This window comes from Triturus cristatus, chromosome 8, assembly GCF_964204655.1.
Source record: "Triturus cristatus chromosome 8, aTriCri1.1, whole genome shotgun sequence".
NCBI lineage: Eukaryota > Metazoa > Chordata > Amphibia > Caudata > Salamandridae > Triturus > Triturus cristatus.
The window spans coordinates 668,379,836-668,404,415 of record NC_140591.1 but is presented as its reverse complement, the minus strand read 5'-3'; the positions used below and the strand labels follow the sequence as shown (position 1 = coordinate 668,404,415).

General features: G+C 42.6%; 1 long non-coding RNA gene across 10 annotated transcripts in view; it reads left to right on the top strand.

Annotated features, from left to right (window-relative positions):
• LOC146802528 (uncharacterized) overlaps positions 1-24,580 on the top strand; it is a 153,586-nt gene that overhangs the window by 104,217 nt on the left and 24,789 nt on the right. For 3 of the 10 annotated variants that reach the window (XR_014967767.1, XR_014967760.1, XR_014967758.1), the window contains one exon: positions 3,147-3,379. The exons of the other annotated variants lie outside the window; for them this stretch is intronic. This is a non-coding gene — a long non-coding RNA (uncharacterized LOC146802528). The remainder of the gene's footprint in view (positions 1-3,146; positions 3,380-24,580) is intronic. 10 annotated transcript variants of the gene reach the window in all.

Sequence of the window (24,580 nt, the reverse complement as noted above, 5' to 3'; positions counted from 1 at the left end):
TTGCGTTTTACTTCTGTAGCGGGTTGTGGGTTTATAGGGGGATAGGGTGGGAAGTAATTTAATTGTTATTAGTTAATTATTAATTAGTATTGAAAATTAATTGGTTGTTGATTAATTATTAATTGGTAATTAATTTGTATTAATTGTTTAATTGATAATTATGTTAATTGTATTCATTTAAAATTTGTAGCAGGTAGTGGGTTTATAGGGGAATATGGTGGGAAGTAATATAATTCTAAAAAATTAATTATTTAAATAATTTGTGTATATTGATAATTAATATATTATTAATTAATTGGTATTATTTGCATTTATTAATGTTTGTTATAGAAAAATAATTGGTTGTTAATTAATTATTAATAGGTAATTAATCAATCAAAAATGTATTGGTATTTATAATTAATTAATTATTACATATTGTGTGATTGGTAATTAATTTTAATACTTTTTTTGGTATTAATAATTCATTTATTTTTAATAAAATATTAATGTATTATTTTCCCTACTATTGCACTCACTGGAGTGGGAATAGTAATTTTTACCCCTACGCTATCCAACGTATGCCCTACTATTGCACTCACTGGAGTGGGAATAATAATTTTTACCCCTACGCTATCCAACGCTTTCCCTACTGTTGCAATCTCGGGAGTGGGAATAGTAATTTTTATCCCTACGCTATCCAACGGTTTCCCTACTGTTGCACTCTTTGGAGTGGGAATAGTAATGTTTACCCCTACGCCATCTGACGTTTTCTCTACTGTTGTAATCACTGGAGTGGGAATATTAAATTTTGCCCTCCCGCTATCCAACGCTTTCCCTACTGTTGCACTCTCTGGAGAGGGAATAGTAATTTTTACCCCTATGCTATCCAACGCTTTCCCTACTGTTGCACTCTCTGGAGTGGGATTAGTAATTTTTAGCCCTACTCTTTCCAATGCTTTCCCTACTGTTGCACTCTTTGGAGTGGGAATAGTAAGTTTTACCCCTACGCTATCCAACGCTTTCCCTACTGTTGCACTCACTGGAGTGGGAATAGTAAATTTACCCTCCCGCTATCCAACGCTTTCCCTACTGTTGCACTCTCTGGAGTGGGAATAGTAATTTTTACCCCTACGCTATCCAATGCCTTCCCTACTGTTGCACTCACTGGAGTGGGAATAGTAATTTTTACCCCTACGCTATCCAACGCTTTCCCTACTGTTGCACTCACTGGAGTGGGAATAGTAAATTTTACCCTCCCGCTATCCAATGCTTTCCCTACTGTTGCACTCTCTGGAGTGGGAATAGTAATTTTTACCCCTACGCTATCCAATGCTTTCCCTATTATTGCACTTTCTGGAGTGGGAATAGTAATTTTTACCCTCCCGCTATCCAACGCTTTCCCTACTGTTGCATTCTTTGGAGTGGGAATAGTAAATTTTACCCTCCCGCTATCCAATGCTTTCCCTACTGTTGCACTCTCTGGAGTGGGAATAGTAATTTTTACCCCTACGCTATCCAATGCTTTCCCTATTATTGCACTTTCTGGAGTGGTAATAGTAAATTTTACCCGCCCGCTATCCTACGCAGAAAATATTGAATATTTTTAATTAATATTACGTTAATATATATGTATACATTTTTTTTTTTACTTACATTAATTATTTATTAATTTTAATGTTATCTAAGTATTTTTAAGTATGTGTCAGTTAATTATATGTATTATTTCATTCATTTTACATTACTTTTAAGACATCTACAAAATTATATATTTTGACTAACTATATTTTTAACAACGATATTTTGGATTCTATATTTTTGTACTTACCTGTTTGGAGATAGGGATTCGATATTTTGGCATTCTATATTTTGGCATCGATATTTTTGTATGTCTATATTTTGGTAGTCGACATTATGTCAGTGATCCGCTGCTTGCACTAGAATTTTGCTGATCCCGTCTGACTACTCTTATTGTGAGTGACTCTTACTACTGTGTTCAGTCTTTCAACGACAATTTATTCTTTTGGACTCAAAATGAATATCGAGACTCCAAAGGTAGCACAATCAAACATAAAATGCTTTAGGTCCGATTCGCAGAACTTAAAGAATGTCTGCCTCTCGTGAATGTATTTCATACTCTTGGTCACCAGCGCGTAGGGGTACACGCTGTTGGCCTCAGTTTAGCTGATGAGGCAGCGAAAACAGCAGTGGCAACATATTGAGTAGCAGCAGTAACAAGATCCAAAAGTAAGATTGATGATGACATCTTGGCAGCAATTGCTGCGACGGAGAAGGGAGATAATTACCCTAGAGGTTTCCCTTCTAAATTATCCTATCATTTAGGACCTGATAAAGTTCCCTGTGTGAGAATTAACGACGTTGGTGACAGATTGATTCCCGAAGCGGACCGCAGGCTTTCCTTGATAACAGCCGCTCACGAGGGTATGGCCTCAGCCCATGCAGGCATCTCAGCAACTGTCACTATCTTGCAACAACGTTACTGGTGGCGCGGATTGTATAAACAGACTCGTGATTATGTCCTTACTTGTGACATTTGCCAACAGATTAAACCTTCGACTGCTACGCGTCCACCTCAAACACAGTTGTATATATCTACTAAACCACTTGGGTGTGTTTATTTAGATCACTCCGGTCCTTTCTCCTCTGAAACTGCATATATGCACATATTAGTTGCAGTGGATTCATGCACACGTTTTCTATGCGTTTGGCCACAAAGGAGTGCTGATGCTCGAACTGTCAGCAGGGATTTGCGTATCTTTGTGGGAATTTTTGCTTCTGGTACCCTCCATTCGGACCAGGGTCCGGCGTTCGCCTCTAAGGCATACAAGGATGCCATAAGGTCTTTGGGGGTCCAAGTAAAATTTTTGTCTCCATACCGGCCTGAGGGCAATTCTGTTGTGGAACGAATGAACCGTGACTTAAAGCAATCCTTGGCAGCTAGGGTTTTAGGTACTGGCAGAAACTGGTTGGCCCATTTGTATAGCATACAACGTGCACTTAATAATCTCCCAAGAAGGTCTCTGGGAGGGCAGACCCCATACGAAATGTTTTTTGGCATAAAAATGTTTGTCCCAGACCTTGATGGTCTAGACATGGCGGCGGTGGCTGCACCCTTTGATGTAGATGATCATTCTGCTGTGTTACAGAATCTACAAGAGGCTCGAGACAGTCTTGCGAAGAAACACTTGCCCATCACAACTGATGCTGCACTTCAGATTCCGGTAGTTGGCTGGCTACCTCGAGTCGGTGACCTGGTCCGTGAGAAGGTGGAGAACAAGAAGGAGTTTGGCCCCTCTTATCGTGCACCTGTTCCAGTGCTTGGCGTGCAGGGTACAAGAACAGTCATTTTACCTCCACTTCCTGGTCGCAAGGATGACAGGTACATCTTCATTGACAATGTCAAACTACAGCGAGTGGCCGATTCTTCTTAGTATGACTCCAGCGGTCTCTTGTCCAACAATGCTGAGAAATTCTGTTTTGGCTCCGGCAAATACGAGCAGGCCTGACATTGCCATTGAGATACATACAGTTACTAATCCTTTATTGACTCCACCAGCTGGTGGTCTCCATGAAGATACTGACTATACCTATCCCACAAATGTGTCGTTACCTGGTGTGCAATCAAGTGCAATTGACCAGTCACATTTTTCATTTGACACTAACTCTACAACATCGATTGCCCCATCAAAAATTTCTATTTTTGGTGTTTGGTTTAAAAGACATTTTTTAATTTCCCCTTGGACTTACATTTGGCTGGTGCTCATATTTATGTTTTTGTTTATGTTGATTGGATTTGTGGTTGTCTTTTTTCATCTACTGAATGGACATTATCTTACCGAAAGATCTGTCATTAGATTAATTGATGGAACTTTGGCACCCCACTCCTCATCACACATCATGAAGAGGGACCAGACTTTTGTTAATATCACCGCCTGGCCTGTGTTAGATGGGATTGTATGGGATGCTGTAAAATTTCAAATTCATGGTCCTACAGAGGTGATTAATGTCACTAATGTACTTTGTTTTTCTATGGGGGATGTTGCGAAACAAAACATACGCTCAGATGATTGGGATGTCTAAGCCGTTGAGGCTCTTTTTTCTGATTTGAAATATTATGCTGCTTTTGATGCTGATGATTTGTACTTAGACTCAGCAAATTATGGAGAGTTATTTTGCTACCAACACTACGGCAATCATTTCCTGCATAAAACAAATATCATTAGAAATGGCGTTAATTATACACAGTGGGAACATTGCCCAGGTCCCATTGAAGGTAGTTTGAAAACTTCCTTGAAAAAAATGTACATACTTTACAGATTTTAGTGAATCCAATTCTGAAGCCTTTTATTTCAAAATATCTGATAAGTCCACTTCCAAAGTTAGGCTTACACACACTAAATTACTGTATTCAAAGTCCTTTATGGATGAATTGGCTATAGGGGGCTATGAGCTGTGGAAAGATACCATTGATCTTAAATCAGTTTGGGGTTCTAAAGCCTGGCAAGTCCAAGGCACAGAAGCTTTGCATCGTGCATGCCTTATCCCAAACCACATGTTGTTTTTGAATTCTTCTATTTTTCAAACCACCTGCTTTGGATTGGCTACATCTAAAAAGATGAATGCCCCTACTATTCCTAATGTGGGTGCTTATCCTTCTTGGTACAATCACACTGATCTGTCCCTTGATGAATTGCAGTCACAAATTGCTAATACATCCTTTAATATTTCCAACCTGGATCCTCAAGGTAAATTATTTTAAAACTGGCTTAAACATTCCACCTTAGCGTCAGTCAAACTTTATTTGTCTGAATGATTATGTTAAAGGCCCTGTGGGAGGCAGGTCCAAAAGATGGGTATGTGGTATTTACAACAAAGTTTGGAAATTATCTCAAATTTAAGCTTCTTCTAGATTGAGAGCTATTGATCAAGCTAATTTGGAAAACGTGCTTGCTGTCATTGATAATAGCATTAACACTCTTTCTTCCAGAATTTACACATTAGATAATATTGTTTCATCTGTTGTGGATATTGTAAAGGATGACATGTCTGTTTTATACCGTGGTAAAAATCAATTGCGTTCTATAATGCAGTTTGCATGGACATTGCTAACATTGAAGGCTGGGAAAGCTCCCTGGGACTACATGAATACATCATCTTTGTTTTTACTATTTAATCTGACTGATAAACAACAATTCATGTCCATGAAGGATGCTACATATTTGCTTTTGCATAATGAAAAATTGGAACCTTTACCATTTTCCGTGGCCGAATCAAACTCGGCTGTGTGGCTTATCCATGGGTTAATCACTCTACCTTTTCCATTGTTTAAGTTCAGTTCATGTATGAAACACTATGCCTTATGCAGATATGAACCATTGGGTAGCGCTTTTCTCCATGAAGTTTGGTCACTCCCATTCACATACAGGTACCTAAGAGAGGGTAAAGAGGTTTATTTAAAAGGAGAGGAGTGTATTTCTATACCTGATCACTCGTTGGTTTGCAAGAATTTACAATTGCATGGTGCTTGCAACGTTCAAGCACCAAATTTAGCTTGCATTTTAAAGGGAAATCCTGTGCCAGCTATTACACCTACTTTCACATTATTAGCTAACTGTAGTTATTTGCTTTTAAATAATGAAGCGTGTTGCGGGATGCTAGCAGGGATTCCCTACATTGTAACTGTCTCCAAACGTGTAGTTTGTTGTAAAAACGTGCTTTTCCCGCCCCCGCATGGGAGACTCGACATATCCATCTGGCCTTCAATACCAACCTTGAAAGCAGAGTTCAACAAGATGAGCAGAATAAGGGCCCTATTGTCCCAAAAAGAAGTCGCCTTAACTTCCTCCCGTGAAACATTTGTCCTTCACGTGGCTAACACCCGCATAGAGGTGCATGCGCTTTTAAATACTGATCTCCCACTTCATTTCGGCGCACTGATTCACACAATATTCAATGCTTCGTCAACAACTGGCTTGGCGCATTTTTTCAAAGTTGTGGGCTCCGGCCTTGTGACCTCGTTCCAAACTATAATTGGTGTGATACCGGCAATTTTTCATTCTATTTTTTCCAGCGTCATCGGTGGGCTTCCATTAATCCTCACCTTGGCTGCTGGTGTGCTGCTGTTGGTTTGTTTGCTCCGCAATGGCTGCGCAATCTGTGTCACACGACAGCCGCCCCGGCTGCTCCAACTTTGCACCCGGATGCTTGAATGCTATGGAACACTACTTTTGGCAACCTTAAGCCTATGGATTGTCCTTCCGCTTCTCATACTTTACTTGCTTGCAACCTGTTTTCCATTGCCTAGAATGTTCATTTGAATGGGCTCTAGATTTGTGCCTCTCAAACACGGCGTCTCCTGCCCCGTATTATGATCGACTAATGAGTCCCTTAGTGGCCTATGAGTTGGACTGTTCTGGCTTCAGGATTATGGCCTGTGTGGCTGCGCCAGGATTCCTGGGAAATTGGGATATATGTGCAGCGGCCCATGACTTCCTGGCACGAAGTTATCTCAAAGAACACGCAAGTTGTCCCCTGATGGTGCTAGAGGCTCTGGCTATCGAAGAACATGTATGTTCATTTACTTCATTAAATTGGATGGCTCACTCCTTTACTGATGATTACAATGACTTCCTCTTAGAGGCTGTTGCAATATACTGTGCCTATACGTTGATGGACTAAATTGGACATCTTCCACCTTCACTGCGTACTGACTCAAATTTTTACTTTTTTTGCTCCAGAATGGGCTGTATACCGCCCATGCTTGATTTTTTTTTTTTGGCTCTTTCACGTTTTTCACCTCACACTTTTGAACTTTTCACTACCAATTGTCCAGTTTGGCTTAATATAAACTTGATTCTGTCTTGCTCAAACTTGAACTCTGCGTTCCTACTTTGCTTACCTGTTTGGTTCGTGGTCCGATCAAGAGAGGGTGTAGTGAAGACAGGGTTCTGCCTGCACACATTGCTATGTTAGTCTAAGCGTTTTAGAAATTAAACGCCATCTTGCCACCTTGCCGCTTTTGCACACGATACTAAAGGTAACTGTTATTATAAGTAAAACTGCTTGCTTGCTTTTTCTTCACATGAGAACGGTCTGTTTTTCACATCCCTAGACTTACACCGCGACCTTAGTCTGAACACTGTGTGCAGGAGCCTTCAAGGTCAAATGACAATGTATGCTGTTGAATTCAGGTTGATCGGCCCACGCTCTAGACACAACAAGCACACAGCTGCAAATATCTGAAACTCGGGTGCCTTTAATATTGCATTGCATGCATGATGCTGGCACTTGGAGAAAACCTTTCCAGACACAGAGAATAGTGTTGATCCGGTGGTGTGATTCACCTAAGCTGATCTTGGAGGTATGGGGTTCCCCATTCAAACCAAGAGACCTTCTATTATTATAAAACTAGCTTATAGCCAGGGGAGGGTGGTAAACAAGGCGCTTTAAGACCTGTTTCCACTATCATTATAATATGATTTCTCCCTTTGTGCTTTATAGAATTGTAACAATGCTGATGGTTTTATTTCTAATCTAATCATTTGTCTGCTTATATTAGCCAAAACACTGCTTCTTAGAGCACGTAGTTAAAAATACACATTTTAAACTTTTCCATTTCTCTGATTACTCACATTGTGGACTCATATGAGAATAAAGACGAAAGAGTGTTCTTGATTCCCACCATTCCTGAGAGTATCCTAAGTCGCTTGTTCTGGGTTGTCTAATCATTGGTAGCTTCGCTGAAGTACAGAGAACAAATGAGACACTGATGCTAATCGGATAGGGGTTCTGGGTACTGAGGAGAGTTTCTGGTCACCACAATTCACTGAGGTCCTGGTTTCCTGCACATAGTTCTGTGCATGAGCAGAATCCCCGCAACAGCATTACATCCCATCCCTCCCTCACCTTCTTTCCCAACATGTGAGGACATAGAAAGCTAAAATAAAACAGAGACGGACACCTGAGTGATAAGGAACACCAATTTAATACTGTGCCCCAATGACAGTTCAACAACACCTCTATTCCCACATAAAGGACAAGACCCTGTGGCCCAGAACATTATCCAAACGTTCCAGACCAGCAATCCGATAGTGACAGACAAACATGGGAGGGGAAGACCAGGCCGCAGCCCTAAAGATCTCCACCACTGAGGTACCCTGTGATTCAGCGACCGTAGCAGCCATACTGCGAGTTGAAGGGGCCTGAACCCCCATTGTAATGCCATTATCAGTAGTAAGGGACGCATTACCACTCAATCTGCACTTTACAAAACTAAGTACATATAGGAAATCTGGAAAGGGCTGTTGAATGTGAAGTAACCAAAACTAGTGTAACTGAACACAACACTAAGGAAATGTGTAATAATAGTTATTAGTTTCCTGTCTATTTTGCATCAGTGCTTAACAATGTAATCCATGCTGAATGAAACTTTGATCTACCATGCTGCTTCTGCAGTGGCAGCTGCTATTTGAAGGTGGTGGGTGGGTGAGTCGCGGGGGAGGAGGGAATGAAATCAATAAAAAAAAACATACTTACTGGTCAGCCGATGCTGCCCTCTGTTACCCCCGCCTCTTCTCGGTCCTCTTCCATGCTTCTACGGCAGGAAGCAGTAGGCACCCAGCTCCTAGCCTCCTGATAGCCAATCACATTGTTGCAATGCAGCAATGTGATTGGTCTGAGCACCATGGATTGGCGCTCAGCCAGAGAATAAGAGGCTGGGCATGTTCTCCATGTAGGCTGTAATGCAGATTGCATGGAGAACATGCAAAGTGCGCATGAATGTTTGATCAGCCCCAGAGGGCCGGCCAAACATTCATGCGATCTTTAGGGAGTGCAAACAACTCCTCCCCTGCCTTGTCAGCAGCGCAACCCCGCCCCTTCCCACCCACAAAGCTGCTGCAAAAATAAAAAAATAAAATGAGAATAACAGAGTTATTATCATTTTATTTTTCCTTTAGTTGCACTGTTCAAAAGCAGTGGGGCGCATCTCCTCCCCCTTAGCCGCGGAGCTGCCCCTGTGCTTCTTGCCTTTTCTCAGTGGCAGATTAAGGTAAATTTTGTTTGCCGAAATGAAAGGCATGAAATAACTGAACTGACAGCAAAATAAAGCATTGGCTATGCCATCTAATTGAAGCTTTTTTATTAATGAAAGTGCATGGTAATTAAAACGTTTGCTGTGTGTGTCTCTGTGGGGTTGTGTGATTGGTTGAGTTAGTGAAGGCCTGGGCTGAGTGTGGTCTGCCCAGATGAAGAGATGTAGAAATAGCATTCCATGGTACATGACCCAGGACAGAGTGTGTCAAGATTTCATCTTCACTTCAATCTCTTTCTGACAACAAAGGTTAATGCTTTGTCCTTAATTCTAGGAGGATGAGGTTAGAGTGTTGGTGACAGAGAAAATTTACATTTTATTTTTGGCACTTTTACATAGCGCAAACCTTGCCCAAGGAGATGTGGCCACTAGGCCACGTTGCCTCCCATATTTTTAAACATTTATTTAAAAACATATTCCCCCCCCCCATTAACTAACGACATTGTCATTGGTGAACTAAAAGGCAAGTGTGTTGTGACGCGCACCCTATATGTGGCCTAGATTCTTTTTATGCACAAAGCAACAATATAGTTTATTCATTCAAGCTCAAGAAATGTTTGTACAGTGCACATCCTGAAGTCAGATATTTGAAGTTGCTCTTGTGTGATAATGGAAGAAAAGGAGGTTCACTTAGATAAAAATAGTTGGCTAGAGTCCTGAAGCCTGAATTAATCCCAGATTTGTGTGTTTCACACTGTGCAATTCACCCATTTGATGGATATGAATGCATGAAAAATAAGCTTTACTGTATTGGTTTTCTTTGTTAAACCATTTCACAATATTAGATGGATATGTTTACTATTGTTTTACATCATAGTTTAATGCTTTGTCTTTCTTAGTACATGAGGTTAAAGTGTGGGTTGCAGTCAGAAGCACCAGGAAAGCTCAAATTGCTTTAGGCTTGACGGTCAAAGAATACTTTGAGCTGAGCCAGGCACTTGCAGTGACTTGCCCACCCTTTAGATTTGTGTTTTTTTACCCAACCACTTCCTCAATCAACCAGTCACCACTGCAAAGTATAACGTATTTATGCAGCGCTTAAACAAAAATAGAGTGTAAATACAACACAACACAATAAAGATCCCAAAGTGATTAAGATGAAATGAAGACTTCCATATTAAATGAAATGATGCAAAAAACTAAAATCCAATTTGCAGAACTGGAAATATGGATTTTTAAAAATGTCATTAGAAATAGCATCAAAAGCACAAAGTGTCTACCGATGGTATCTGGCCAACTGCAATGGAGCATGAGTTGGATACAAGGACCAGGTCTGTTCCAATGGAAAGTTTGCCTTATGACTTTTATGAAGAAAAAGTGGTATAATTGGTGGGGAAAGCTGCAAGCTGGATCTTAAGCAAGACTCGATGATGGTGGGTTGCCAAAGGGTGATGTTCTGGTGCAGCCATTGACGAAGGTGGAAAAGCTCAGAGTGGGCGAAGTCTGAAGTCTGTGCCCAATAAGACCTCAATGTAGATCTGATACTGTTAGGGGTTGATCCTGGTGAAACCCTCTTTATATTACCTTAGAAACACTTCTGGAAGTTAGATCTCCTTCAACGGGGCAAACCAGCAAGTTAAAGGTCCATGACCTGGGGGCACCACTTGGGGGGGAGGACTTACTCCAGCAGAGACCAGCAACAGGGTCCAGGTCATGTCCAGTTGGAATTGGTCAGCTGGGCAGCTTCAGGGAGAGACACCTGTGGAAGCTTCTTGTGTTCCTGTAGCCTCAAACAGAAAGTCAGCCAACTGACACTCTGGGGTCCCGGGTCTAAGGTCAACAGGTCCAGTCTCCCTCTGGATTCAGAAAGCAGGGCAGTCCTTCTTATGAATCTGCAAATGACCAGGAATGTTATGAGGACAGGTCTGAGGGGTAAACTTTTATGCTAAATGCCAGCCTGTGATTGGATGGCAAGCATTTATCCACCCACTAAACAATTTTTTTTTCAGTTCCTCTCCTCCCACTGGGTTTGGAGCCCACCTGAATAGAAAAAAAAAGAGAGGCCGGACCAAGTTTGAACTTCAATTAGTAGTCACAATGTAGACATCCTTTGAATCTCAGGACGGGGCTAGGACTCTCCCGACACCCAGAGCTCTGTATCCAATGTGTGGGAGCAATACACATCTCACCACAGGGGAGCCATCAGGGGTCACGTGACAGCTGGACACTGTCAGGAAAGCCTTTTGCTTTTAGGCAGGAAATTACAACTTTCTAAAAGTGTAATTTCTAAAGTATGAATATTAGTTACCGACTTGACCATTACGTTGGATTTTAAATTACTATTACAATGATAATTAACTTTTCAAACTCAATTTAGCACTTATTAAATGCAACAGTGTAAACCAGTGTTAACTCGTGGCAGAGTTAACCTGGCCACCGTAAAAGTGACAACGGGGGGGGTTTCACTGCCAGGACATGTAAAACATTAAGCATACATGCCCTACTTTTGAAATACTATGCACCATGCCCTATGCGTTTTTAAAACTTACCTTAAGGATGACTTATTAGTATTGAAGAGGAAGGTTTAGGCCTGCAGGTGAAAATGGAAGTATAAAACTGAACATTGAACCTGTACAGTAAGGACTGGAAACATGTTTTACAGTGCTACTTTAGTGTGTGGCACAAAGAGTGCTGCAGTCAACTAGCAACATTTAATTTGTAGGCCCTGAGCACAGGTGGTACCATATACTAGATACTAATTAGCAAAGTAAATGTGTCAATTAGGTGTATACCCATTTTAACATGTTTGAAATGGTGGAACACAAACACTTTACCACTGGTTAGCAGGGTTGAACTTCACAGAGTAATATAGCCAACAAATAAAGGATCCAATAAAAAGATAAATAAAATCCAGGAAAACCATGAAGAAAGAGAACATTTCTAACATGAGACATATGAAAACATTTTACTGCTCTAGATTTCTGTACAAACAACTGCAAGATAATGATGTACTCTAATAAACACACTTCTTACAACTACTCTCATGCTTGTACGTCCAACGTTAATTCATTAAATTTGTAATCAATCACATGCATCTGAAATATTGACTATGAATGATTTAACAAAATAGTAAACAGGGTAAATCCCTTTGGGAAGTCACCTTGAGTACTTTCTCTGCTCACCCCCTGCAAAAACAAAAATCACCCAACTAATTCTAATTCTTCTCTAACGAGTGAGAATGGCCTCTCCAAGGCCACAGAATAGTACCATATAGAATATTCACCGGCTAGGGGGCTTCAGCAAGAGTGCTGTACTTCTGACAATGAGTCTCATCACAGCTGTAAGCAAATCCATAGAAATATGCCTTACACCTCATCTTTCATTCTCCATATTGCAATTAAACAACACACTTTAAAAATTACATCTAATTTAAAGGTTCATATTCATCCTTATATCTGACTCCACTTCTCATTTTAGACAAGCAAGTGGTGCCCAATATTGCTTCTTGAGGTCCACTGTAGTCTCTAACCATAAACTATTTCATTTTTTTGGGTCTCTGTTTTGGTGCAATGTCACCACAGTCCCATTCTGCAGCATCTTAATGACAATGCTATTGTCCAACTGGTGTTAACCTTGCAATTTTGGCTAAAATTAGGTCCCTCACGAGACCCTTGCTGTTGGTGCTACTCATAGCTGACAATGTCAATCATATTTCCTGCCCATTAGCATGGTTCAATCTTAAATTTTCAGTCATTCTTATAATTTATTGGAATCTGAGAAGAAGTGTGACTTGCAGCAATGTATTAGTCATAGTTTTGTGTGATATATTAACATGATTAGGGCCCTCAACTTCTGCTTCACGTCATAAAATTATGTATAGACATTTTGGACATTCTTTTTATAATTTAGACGAATCAGGTTTCAAAGTCTTTATTTCGATTATTAGCAATCATAAAAGACATATTAAAAAAAAAAAAAAAAAAAAAATATATAACTGGTTCATTTAAAATATCCAAAGGGAATCAATAAACATAATTATTATTTAGACACTCACAAAAATACAGAAAAGCAAAAAAAAAAAAAAACAAAAAAAAAAAAAATATTTAAAAAAAAAAAATTAGGATTACAATTCTAGATTGCGAACAATGAATGCAGTTAATAAGACATAGTCGTAGGGTCGTAGGGTGGTTTAGCAGGTGTATACTTAAACTAAACAGATTATGGCAAATAGCAGAACAACTTTTGCACTTAGCGCTAAGACGAGCGCTTTTTTAACCTAAGGAGCCAAGCCCAGCCCAAGTACTTTGCCAAGGCTACCACAAAAACCTCTGAGGTGTTAGTCCTGAGCACCTGTATAGCTTCCATTACTATTTTATATGGTAAATTTTGGAACAGAGGTTTTAACCATTTTTTCCGAGGTGCTCCATACCTAGGACAGGCAAAAAGGAAGTGACCTTCTGACTCAATATGACCTAAGCAGCACATACAATAAGGTGATATCCCTGTGGACCATTTGTTCAGAAAGATGTTTAATGGCAAAGCGCGCACTCTAAACTGATGGTACAGTTTCTTATCTAGCGGTCGGGAAATAACATCCCAGTATGGCTCTCTCAATAGGTCAATTTTGAATGTTAGAAACCTGCCGGTGAGGTCATTTTTATTGGACAGCATCACTCTTTTTAGGCGGGTAGTGGCCCAATATAGAGATTTGAATTCATCTTTAGGTGGGAAGGGATTAGATTGTGGGGATGACCAAAGATGTTCCAAGCCCATGTCTATCAGAATTGTTTTTAGAGCAATGAGCCATGGTATTTTCCCTGAACCCCTGATGGACCTAACTTCTGACAATTCCTTTGCAAAAAGGAATAAGTCTGGGGATGTCCATATTCGTCTCCACATTGCCACTAACCTAAATCTTGCCATTTCATTTATGGGGGCGGTGCCGAGATCTAAGCAGAGAGGGAGCGAGGGTGTAGACTGTGGAAGGCCCACTAGATTTCGGAGGAATCTACATTGAGTTTTATACAGATTAGACAAGTCCATATGACCCCATAGCTCTGCGCCATATAAGATGGCTGTAGAAATTTTAACATCATAGATCTTAAGGGCCGGCAGGACCCGTCTAGTGATTGATTCCTTCTGCTCTTTAACGAGACAGCCAGTAAGCCTGGCAAGTTTGAGTTGTTGCATATTGATCTGATCCTTCCACCTCAGACGACTATCAAGGGTGACCCCTAGATAGGTCATGGTATCAACCTGTTCAAGGTTTACTCCATTCATCTTCACTGAACTTCGGACTGGGTGGTTTTTTGTAAAGACCATAAATTTTGTTTTCCCCACGTTGACTACCAGGTTGTTGATGGCACAAAACTCCTCAAAGCGGTCCAAAGCCCGCTGTAATCCGCTGCGTGTTTTAGAGAGGATTAGAGTGTCATCTGCAAAGATGAGTAGCGGGAACCTCATCCCTGCCAACATTGGGGCATCAGTGGGAGTATCCAAGAAAAATTTAACAACTTGGTTGATAAAAAGAAGAAACAGGGTAGGGGCCAGGACACACCCTTGGCGGACGCCTCGGGTTACGGGGAAAGTTTCTGTGACTTGTCCCTGACCCCCCCACCTCACCCTCGCAAAGTTGTCCTCGTGGAGTCTTATGATAAGGTCCAATAATTCGGGTGGGCATCCCAAGGTTACCAGCACACCCCACAACCTGTCCCTGGGCACCAGATCGAAGGCGGACTTCAGATCAATGAATGCAGCATAGATGTTACCACCACCTAACCAAACATCCTTCCAATAGATCAGGCAGAATCTAAAAACCTGATCTATGGTGCTCATTCCCGATCTGAAGCCCACCTGCATGGGGGACAGGATGTTCTCCATTTCTATCCAACCCAGGACCCTTCCCAAAACCATACGCGCCACTATCTTTTGGATCGAGTCGATTAAACTGATAGGGCGGTAGTTTGCTGGAATAGATTTATCACCCTTTTTATAGACTGGAACTATTTCTGCCCCTTTCCAGGATTTCGGGACTGTAGCTCCAAGTGCCAGAGTATTAGCTATTCTAGTGATATACGGAAGCCACAAAGTGGGATTAGATTTAAAAAGATCCGCCGGGATTAGGTCCATACCTGGGGCTTTGCCTCGGAGAGTAAGTGCCAATGCCAACTCAACCTCAGCAACCGTAAAAATGAGTTTCCCGCTTTCTGGGGTCTGCGTGAATGGATTACCTGAGGGATTTGAAGTATCATCGTCCCCAGCTCTAAATTGGGCCGAGTAAAATGATACCCAATCCTCGAGTGGCACATTATTTCCGGGTGTGGAAGAGTCAATGTTTTTGCCCCATTTAACCAACTCCCAAAACCTTTTCTGGTTATTAGAGGATGATGCCTCTAAAAGATCTGACCAGAACTCATCCTCCCACTCCCTTTTGGCTTTGCTAAGGGTTTTGTAATGGAGTCTAGCAGTTCTCACTTTGACCATGTCCCGAAATTTAATGGCAGAGATGAGAGCTGTATGTGCCTCTCTACAGTCCTTGTTATACCATTTTTGGGGCAAGGGATTAGTTTTAGTAACAACTTTCCTATATGGTTTGGATAGCATTGATTTTAAGCTGTCAAAGCACTTAATATGAACACCCATCACACTATTTGCAGCTCCAATCTCCACCCCCGACATATCTATTTGCAACATTTCATTGAGTGCATTTCCTACTACAGCATTAATATTATTTAATAAGCATTCATCTTCTATAACCTGTGACCACTTCAATCTCCTCCTATCATTAGTAAGTAGGACATCCCCTGTATAAGTTGCAGATGGTTCCTCCCTTCTACTTAAATCCGGTGTCTTCATCGATAGGGACAGTGGGTTATGATCGCTTTCCGGGCGCTCTAAAACTACCATATCAATTAAGAGAGCCCAATGCTCCATGTCCAGTAAAATATAATCAATGCAGCTTTGCCTATGGCCATTATCAAAAGTGCTTTTTCCCTTCGCATCAGAGGCAGAGCGGCCATTACATGCCCTAAACCCATTTTGTAAGCAAAAGGCCGTCCAAGACACTGCAGCCTCTGTAGCTTTAGCCATCTTCTCCACTTGTAAGTCTGGAATACCCCAAGCAGAATCATCTGCCATAGTCCATGTGTCTCCCATATCTAGCACAGGTTCTATAGTACAATTTAGGTCCCCAGCAATGATGGTAGTAATACCTCCGACCATTTTCGTTATCATGTGATCAACAAGGTTCAACAGGGGTGGGCATCGACCGCCAGAAAGGCCTCTAACATAGATGTTAATGATATTCATAGCTTGCTTGTTCCCTTTGTTCAAAACAATGGATAACAGATCCTGATTCTCCACTGGGAACTCTGTTGGATAAAAGCCCAGGGAATGTTTCACCCAGATTAACAGGCCACCTGCGGCCCGCCCTTTACCTCCTTTAATTGCGGGTTTGAAAAAGTTAGAATAGCCCAGCTTATGGACAGGTTCCGTTGCCCATGTTTCCTGCAGCAGGATAATATCGTAGTTGTCCATAAAACTTGACCAATCCGCAGACACAAGGCGTGCCTTAATACCCGCTATATTCCAGGACAAAATTTTTAGATGGTCATTCAAATTGCCTGGCAACAAATAGTGTAAGTGCTGTACAGATCCATGAGCAGCCCCTGTACTATCATTATCCACTAGATGCTCAACACAGTCTACCGGGGCAATGATTTTCTTCTCGATCTGGGACCCCTGGATAACTACGTGTGGTCTAGGGCTGTTTGGCAGATATGTTCGGCCTCCCTCCCCGTCAACTAGATTGGTCAGTAGAATTAGGCATACCACATTATAATCACTGGGGACTTGGGCTATCACACTACCAGTCGGAGACTCGCTAAAGGGTTTGTTAAGTCAATCTATAGCTTCCAAGTCAGAAAGGGGGCCAAAATGATTAAAGAGAAAGGGGCGCTGGCAGTCAATCGGGGTCAATGCCATGGGATGTCTTGCAGCAGGACCTTTACGGAACAGAGGATAAGATTGGAAGGGTATATGCCTGCGCGGGTAGAAGTAGGATAAATCTAATGTTTGTACATCCCCCTGTCTTGCAAATCTGGGTACTCGTTTAATAGCATCTACTACCCATGAGTCTTTGAACGATATAAGGATACAGTCTCCTTCTAGATCTTTAGCCTCAGGCCCCACCCAATCAACTCTCCTCACATACAATATCTCTGTAGGAGTGGAGGGGGGTAGCGGACGATTTTTGTTCAGCCAAAAGGTGACTTTATTACGAAGGTCACCATATGATTCCCTAAATCCTGGTTTTAATGGTGCTACGCCTGTCAAGACGATGGTGTGTAGAGCCGCTTCAGGTGGAAGATCAACACTGGGGATGTTCGGCCTTTTACGCCCCCCCTCCCTGCGACTGGTAGAAGCAATATTTTGAGTTCTTGAAGAGATTGGTGAAGGACAATTTATATTAGATTGTATTTGAGGACCCATGTGTTGACGCCCAACCATATTTTGTTTAGCCTCTATTTTCGTTTGGGGCTTTAATGTCTGAGTCTGAGAACTAACACCTGGTTTAAAAGAGATGGTAGAAGAGGTATTGGTTTTTTGACCCCCTTTAGCTATGGTGTTATTTATTCCTGTCATTTTATTGAGGGAATTTTTGCCGTTTTCCATATTTTTACTAGTAATCTTATTAGGTGCCTTACTTGGTGCTGGTACATTAACAGTGCCCTTATTATTTAAGCCACACAATGCTTGCAGCATCGCGTGGTTTGATTGGATCAGACCCTCCGTACTATCGATCTTTGAGGTCATGAGCCTAGTCTGCTCCAAGACTGGTAAAAGTAGTGTTTTAAACATGGCCTCCATTTTTGCCAGCAGAGCCTCATCACTATTGAGGCACATGGGACATGTGGTGGAGGAACCCAATGCCAAAAGTGAGGGGCATAGCATATTATTATTGTTAGGCACCGAAGGTTTTAGCAAGCTTAATTGGGGCTCGGGCCCCTGGCGCCATTCCCCTTGAACTGTATTTGCTTTATTGGATGTCATATTTCTTTCCCCTGACATTCTAGAATCCCGTTTTCTCTTTTTAGTATTGGGGGCAGAGTTGGATATAGGTGAATTAGCCTTTAGAACAGGATTAGAGATATTGGATTGATTAAGAAGAGGAGTTCTGGATAATTGACTAAAATCCTGCTCCTCATTAATCACAGAGACATTATCCTCCATCCCAATCTCCTGCGTATCTTTAGAGTCGTTAATACTAAGCCTTTTTTCCATTATTTTGTCTCTTGTGGACAGGCTATCCCCAATACTTTCTATATGAACTATTGCGTCCGTGGAGATTGTATGGACACAATTAAAGGCAGCATGGGGTACAGATGGTACAGGGGAGACAGATGTAGCTAAAGCCCCCAGCGAGGATCGTTTTCCACTAATCAGATCTATTGAGAGCCTTTTCTCAACCATGGCAATTTCCTTTTCTAAGATGCCAGTTGCCCGGGTGATAAAAGCGTCCAAGGGGCCAGAAACGACGCCATTAGATGTATTAATTTGTACAGTACGTACCTTCCCTGATCTTAATGGCATTTTTGGGTGGTCTTCAGAACGTCCAGAGGGAGTGGGCCTGGGCCGGACTCTGCCGTACTCGAACGGCCTCAAACGGCCCGCTCTTTGCCCGGTCTTCCCCCCGGCCGTTGCCCCGCGCGCGTCCCGCGTGCGCGTTGTCCACAAAAGCTATGAAGGAAAAAACAAGAGGAGGGGGCGGGAAGAGGACCAGCTGCGGCCGATCCACGCCGCTAGGAATGCTGGTCCTCGCAGTCCCGCCTCTACCCCTGTTGACCAAATGACAGCTTGCAAGGGGCGCGTTGGTGCTCAAAGCACATGAAGGGAGGCAGAAAGGATGTTCCCCAGAGAGAGTCTAAGCCTACGAGCGGCTCCCGCGAAGCGGGGGCCGCGAGGCGTGGCAAAGTGGCCAGAGAGCAACAACACAGGAACAGCGCTTCTTTGCAGGAAGGGTCCCAAGGCTCACTCACTCCACACAGTTTTTGAAGAGGAGGAGGAGGGGGCGGGAAGAGGACCAGCTGCGGCCGATCCACGCCGCTAGGAATGCTGGTCCTCGCAGTCCCGCCTCTACCCCTGTTGACCAAATGACAGCTTGCAAGGGGCGCGTTGGTGCTCAAAGCACATGAAGGGAGGCAGAAAGGATGTTCCCCAGAGAGAGTCTAAGCCTACGAGCGGCCCCCGCGAAGCGGGGGCCGCGAGGCGTGGCAAAGTGGCCAGAGAGCAACAACACAGGAACAGCGCTTCTTTGCAGGAAGGGTCCCAAGGCTCACTCACTCCACACAGTTTTTGAAGAGGAGGAGGAGGGGGCGGGAAGAGGACCAGCTGCGGCCGATCCACGCCGCTAGGAATGCTGGTCCTCGCAGTCCCGCCTCTACCCCTGTTGACCAAATGACAGCTTGCAAGGGGCGCGTTGGTGCTCAAAGTACATGAAGGGAGGCAGAAAGGATGTTCCCCAGAGAGAGTCTAAGCCTACGAGCGGCTCCCGCGAAGCAGGGGCCGCGAGGCGTGGCAAAGTGGCCAGAGAGCAACAACACAGGAACAGCGCTTCTTTGCAGGAAGGGTCCCAAGGCTCACTCACTCCACACAGTTTTTGAAGAGGAGGAGGAGGGGGCGGGAAGAGGACCAGCTGCGGCCGATCCACGCCGCTAGGAATGCTGGTCCTCGCAGTCCCGCCTCTACCCCTGTTGACCAAATGACAGCTTGCAAGGGGCGCGTTGGTGCTCAAAGCACATGAAGGGAGGCAGAAAGGATGTTCCCCAGAGAGAGTCTAAGCCTACGAGCGGCTCCCGCGAAGCGGGGGCCGCGAGGCGTGGCAAAGTGGCCAGAGAGCAACAACACAGGAACAGCGCTTCTTTGCAGGAAGGGTCCCCTTCGACGAATCAGTATTGGCAGTTGCCATGTCAAGGAGCCACATTCTCCTGAACATATTGTAGTATGATATACTTTTCACTGTAGTTCATCATTCACATGATTATGGCTCTATGTCCCACTCGGGGTGGTGAGGTCCAAGCTCCTAATGAGTCCTCTCAATTGAGAAATCTAGATATATATTACAGAGTGGCAGTATTTATAGTTAGGATTTCGATTCAGAGAGAAAGGAATCCCCCAAATTTTAGATTGGTAATAACATTGTCAAATTTTGAAGAATCTCTACGAAACTTTGCAGACCTATTTCTTTTCTACATTGACTGATGCTGAAAAGTTTCATGATGATTAGTTTAGGGAGTACAAAGAAAAAAATAGGGTTCCCAAAATGGTTGAACAGATTTTCATTAACTTTGGCAGGGATATAGTTTATAGTGGCTCCCAGACTCCCTTAGCCAATCACAACACTGTGTTACAGCAGCCTTGTCATTGGTCTGAACTCCGTGGTTCAGTGCTCAGAGAGGGACTTGGAGGCTGTGCATGTTCTTCACCCAGGCTGCGCAATACAGCCGATGGTGAACATGCAAAGTGCGCATGTCTGTATGGCTGGCCCAAGATGGCTGCCAAACTGTCATGCACACTTAAGAGAGTGCCCACCATTCCTCCCCCTGTTCCTGTCACAGCCAAGCCCAGTCCCTCCCTGTCCCTAACCAACTGAGCCATGACGGAAAAATAAAATGATAATAGCATTGCCTTAATATAGTCATTTACTTTAGATATATATATATATTTATTTATTTAACTGCTCACAGAGCAGTGGAGATACGCTACTCCGCCTTGGAGGAGTAGCCACAGCTGCTCTCCACTCATGACCCTGTGTGCCACAAATTTCTATGCAGCTAGACTCCATGCCGCAATATTCGATGCAATGACATTGCACTCTATGACACTTCACTCTACACCACTCCAATCTATGCTACTCCAGTGCACTCCATTGTATGACATGCTACTCCACTCTATGGAATGCCAGTGGCTCTACGACATACCATTCCATTGTATGACACTTCACTCCACTATATGACACTCACGCCATAGCCACTGTACAAAACTTAACTCCGGTCTACAACATGCCACTCCACTTTACACACCTGAGCAAAACTGTGGAACTCCCTTCCCCTCCACATCCGTTGCCTCGACAACCTGTCCGCTTTTCGCAAAGCAATCAAAACTCACCTCTTCCCACCCCTATAAACCTTTCTCCACCCCCCACAGGTTATGCTAGGGTTCCTAGCGCCGGGACGCCCCGTTGCTGGGGCAGCTGTCGCGCTCAACAAACCTATAACATAACATAACCTGCACTCTAAGATACTATATTACACACCGCTCTATGATACGCCTTTCAACTCTACTCAATAGCATGCAACTACACTCAATGCCACTCCACTCTACTCTTTGACATGTCACCCCAATCTACTCTACCCCAATCTACTTCACTCCACTGTAAGATAATCCACTCTATGCCTCTCCAATGTACACCATGGCATTCTATGGCACAACACTCTACATCACAACACTCTGTGCCATGACACTCTACGACACAACAATCAACAACACTCCATTCAATGGCATTCCACTCTATGGCACTCAATGCTATGACACTTCAGTCTACAACACTACTCTTTAAGAGACTACACTCTACTACACTCTCCTCCACTGTACTCTTCGATACTCCAGTCAATGACACTACACTCAATGATTTTAAAGACAGTTCTATTTAAAAAATCATTGAAATTGAATGAAAAAAAGCAAAGGTTGAAGATAAGTTATAGTTAGGCAAACTGTATAAATAATGTGTATACTAAACCAACTTAAACTGCGCAAACATTAGAAATTCTAAAGTTACAATTATAACTTTAAGCTACAATTTCTGCTGCTCACAAAACTTACCATGACTCACACACCTCTGTAAACATTGTTGTGAATGCTCTAACCATATTTCATTAACTGTAACCCACCCTGCTACCCTTCCAGTAAAAACACCTATGGTAGACTCATGCAGACACCTGTGTACTATGGTGCAAAAGTGTGTGGCGCATGGCTGCTTGATCGTGGGCTGGTGCTAGGGAGAGAGGAGGAGAGTGCTATATCTCTATTGATATTCCGCTTTCCTGCTCTCTCCCTGTCACACAAGGCAGCGCAACACTTTTTTTAAATGTCGGCCTAAATATCAGTTTATATTTTTATGAAAGCAGTAATTTTAAATTATTTAAGTGGGGATCCTTTTGTTTCTTTCGCATGATTTTTTCCCTACTATAATATGGCTTGAACCGAAAAAAAGACATGGTTGTTTTGCCCAAGTCTTAGAAATTACAGGGTCAATGGTTCGGTTGTTCAGATACATTTTGGTTGTTCATTTTGGTTAAGATACATTTACTGAGCCCAGCTCCCTTCGCGATCAGCATTGAGCTAGATATCAAAATCACCAGGTATCCGATAGCACAAATGACATCCGCACTCCAGCGATGCACATTGTACATGTTAGAATATGCTGCTTTCAGCTCATTATCCTAACAGCAGAAAAGAGCTCCATTTGTATTGTATGGGCAGATTGTTTGAACAAGAGGCATTGGACACAATGTCTTCTTCCTCCTTTTACAGTCAAGGAACATACAGCCTTTACAAAAGGGCATATCAATCATACCAGACAATTAACTGTGCTGTCCTCAGTTTTGTAGGCTACGTAGTATCAAACAAATGGGCGCTGTGTGGGGGAGTGAAAAAGCCATTTTAAAGATTTAACTTGTGTCCATTCTAAGCAATTGTCACCAAAAAAATTTATACGGGGAGCCGAATCTTTATGCTTCTACAAATGTAGAATGTAATAAGGGGGCCTTTGCATGAAATGATGGACAGAGTGTACTACTTTTTCAGTAGATACATTTGTAGAAGCAATTATACTTTTCTGCTGTTAGGATAATGTGTCTACTAAAAGAGTAGTACAATCTTGGGGACATATTCACAACAAAGTGGCGGAGTGTGGCGTTGGCCTCCTTGGCTTAATGCAGTGTTCCGCCACTTCAGATACACAGGGCTGCACCTTATTTACAACAATACGGTACAGCCCTTTGTTTCCTGTTGTGCTGGCGATACATTTAGCAGCCTAGCGCCAACCCAGGCCCCCCTGCACCATAGTGCAAGGGTGTCTGCATTGAGGGGAAGATTGTTTATGTGCAGGAAGGTTTACCTTCCTGCACATAAACAATCTTTAAATGATGTTTTTTGACTTCAATGCATGCTGTTTATTGCAGGAAACAAAGAACTTACAAAATGTCATTTTTTTATAAAGATTGTTTATGTGCAGGAAGGGTCACCTTCACATAAATAATAAATATGCTTTTGCTGTTTCTGTGTGTGCTGCACAAAGCAGCACACATGGAAACAGCAACAACGAGGAGAAATAAAGCATTTCTCCTCGTTTCACCTGTTTAAGATCAGGTTTTCCCAGGTCAAAATTTGGCGCTGCTTCCTATTCACGCTACCCTTGTAAATAGGGAGCAGCGTCAAAATCAATGGGTGTCGCAGTGGAACGCCTACCGCAACACCTATTGTCAACTCCCTTCATGCTAAGTGTAGCGTGAAAACAGGCCTTATTTACAAGGCAGCGTTAAGCCACGATAAGTGGCTTAACTCTGCCTTGTAAATAAGGCAGAGCACATATCGCCACAGGAAGGTCACTAAAGGTGACGTTACTGTGGCTACAGTGGCTTGTAAATATGCCCCTTGGTATCATGTCATGCAAAGACCCCCTTTTTGTCTATGATTTGCACCATTTAAGAAGAATATTGTAATGGTAGATTAAGACTACAACGGTCAGACAAAAAATATCTGCTAGGCTATCTAGGTGCCAAACTTCTAACATTGATTTGAAATTTGCCTTTGAGATTTCAGAATAGCACCTGTGCACATTTAGCTGCTTTATCTTTTGAGGTGGAGATATATATCAAATAAAATGTGTAATTTAGTATAAGATCAAAAATAAATGCACTAAAATAGGATAGCTCTTTGGAGACAGCACATTCTAAAAATCCACATGCAATGTGCAGGGTCTATAAAGGGCCTTATTTAGGGTTGGGCATGCGCATGCCATCTGCCAAAATGTGGCTAATGTTTTGTCCACCATGTTAGGCGAGCTTTGATACTAATGTAAATAGGAAAAAATGATTCAATAATTTTGTGGTGGAAAAAACTGTGATTTAGCGAAGTGCAGACTATGCGAGCACAAAACACCTTTGTAGAGCAGGCTCAATATTACTAACTTTCATCTTCATTTTCCCTCATTATCGTGCTCTAGAGTGTTTAGTTGTTTGTCTTAAATCACTTTGCTACTTACTGGTTTTCTAGCACTGCCACCCCTTCTGCCTTTACTTACAGCTGATACACAGTTTGCCTTCTTTTCAATGTACACATGTGCTGAATTCTGCAGTCTTGTCATAGACCTTGAGTTGTGTTCATGCCAGCGTGCGTCCCACACCGCTGGAGCCCGTGCTGCCTTAAATGCACCTCCTGGCGCAGCCCCAGTGACAAATGTGGTTCCGGCTGCTAGGAGTTGTGGGGAAT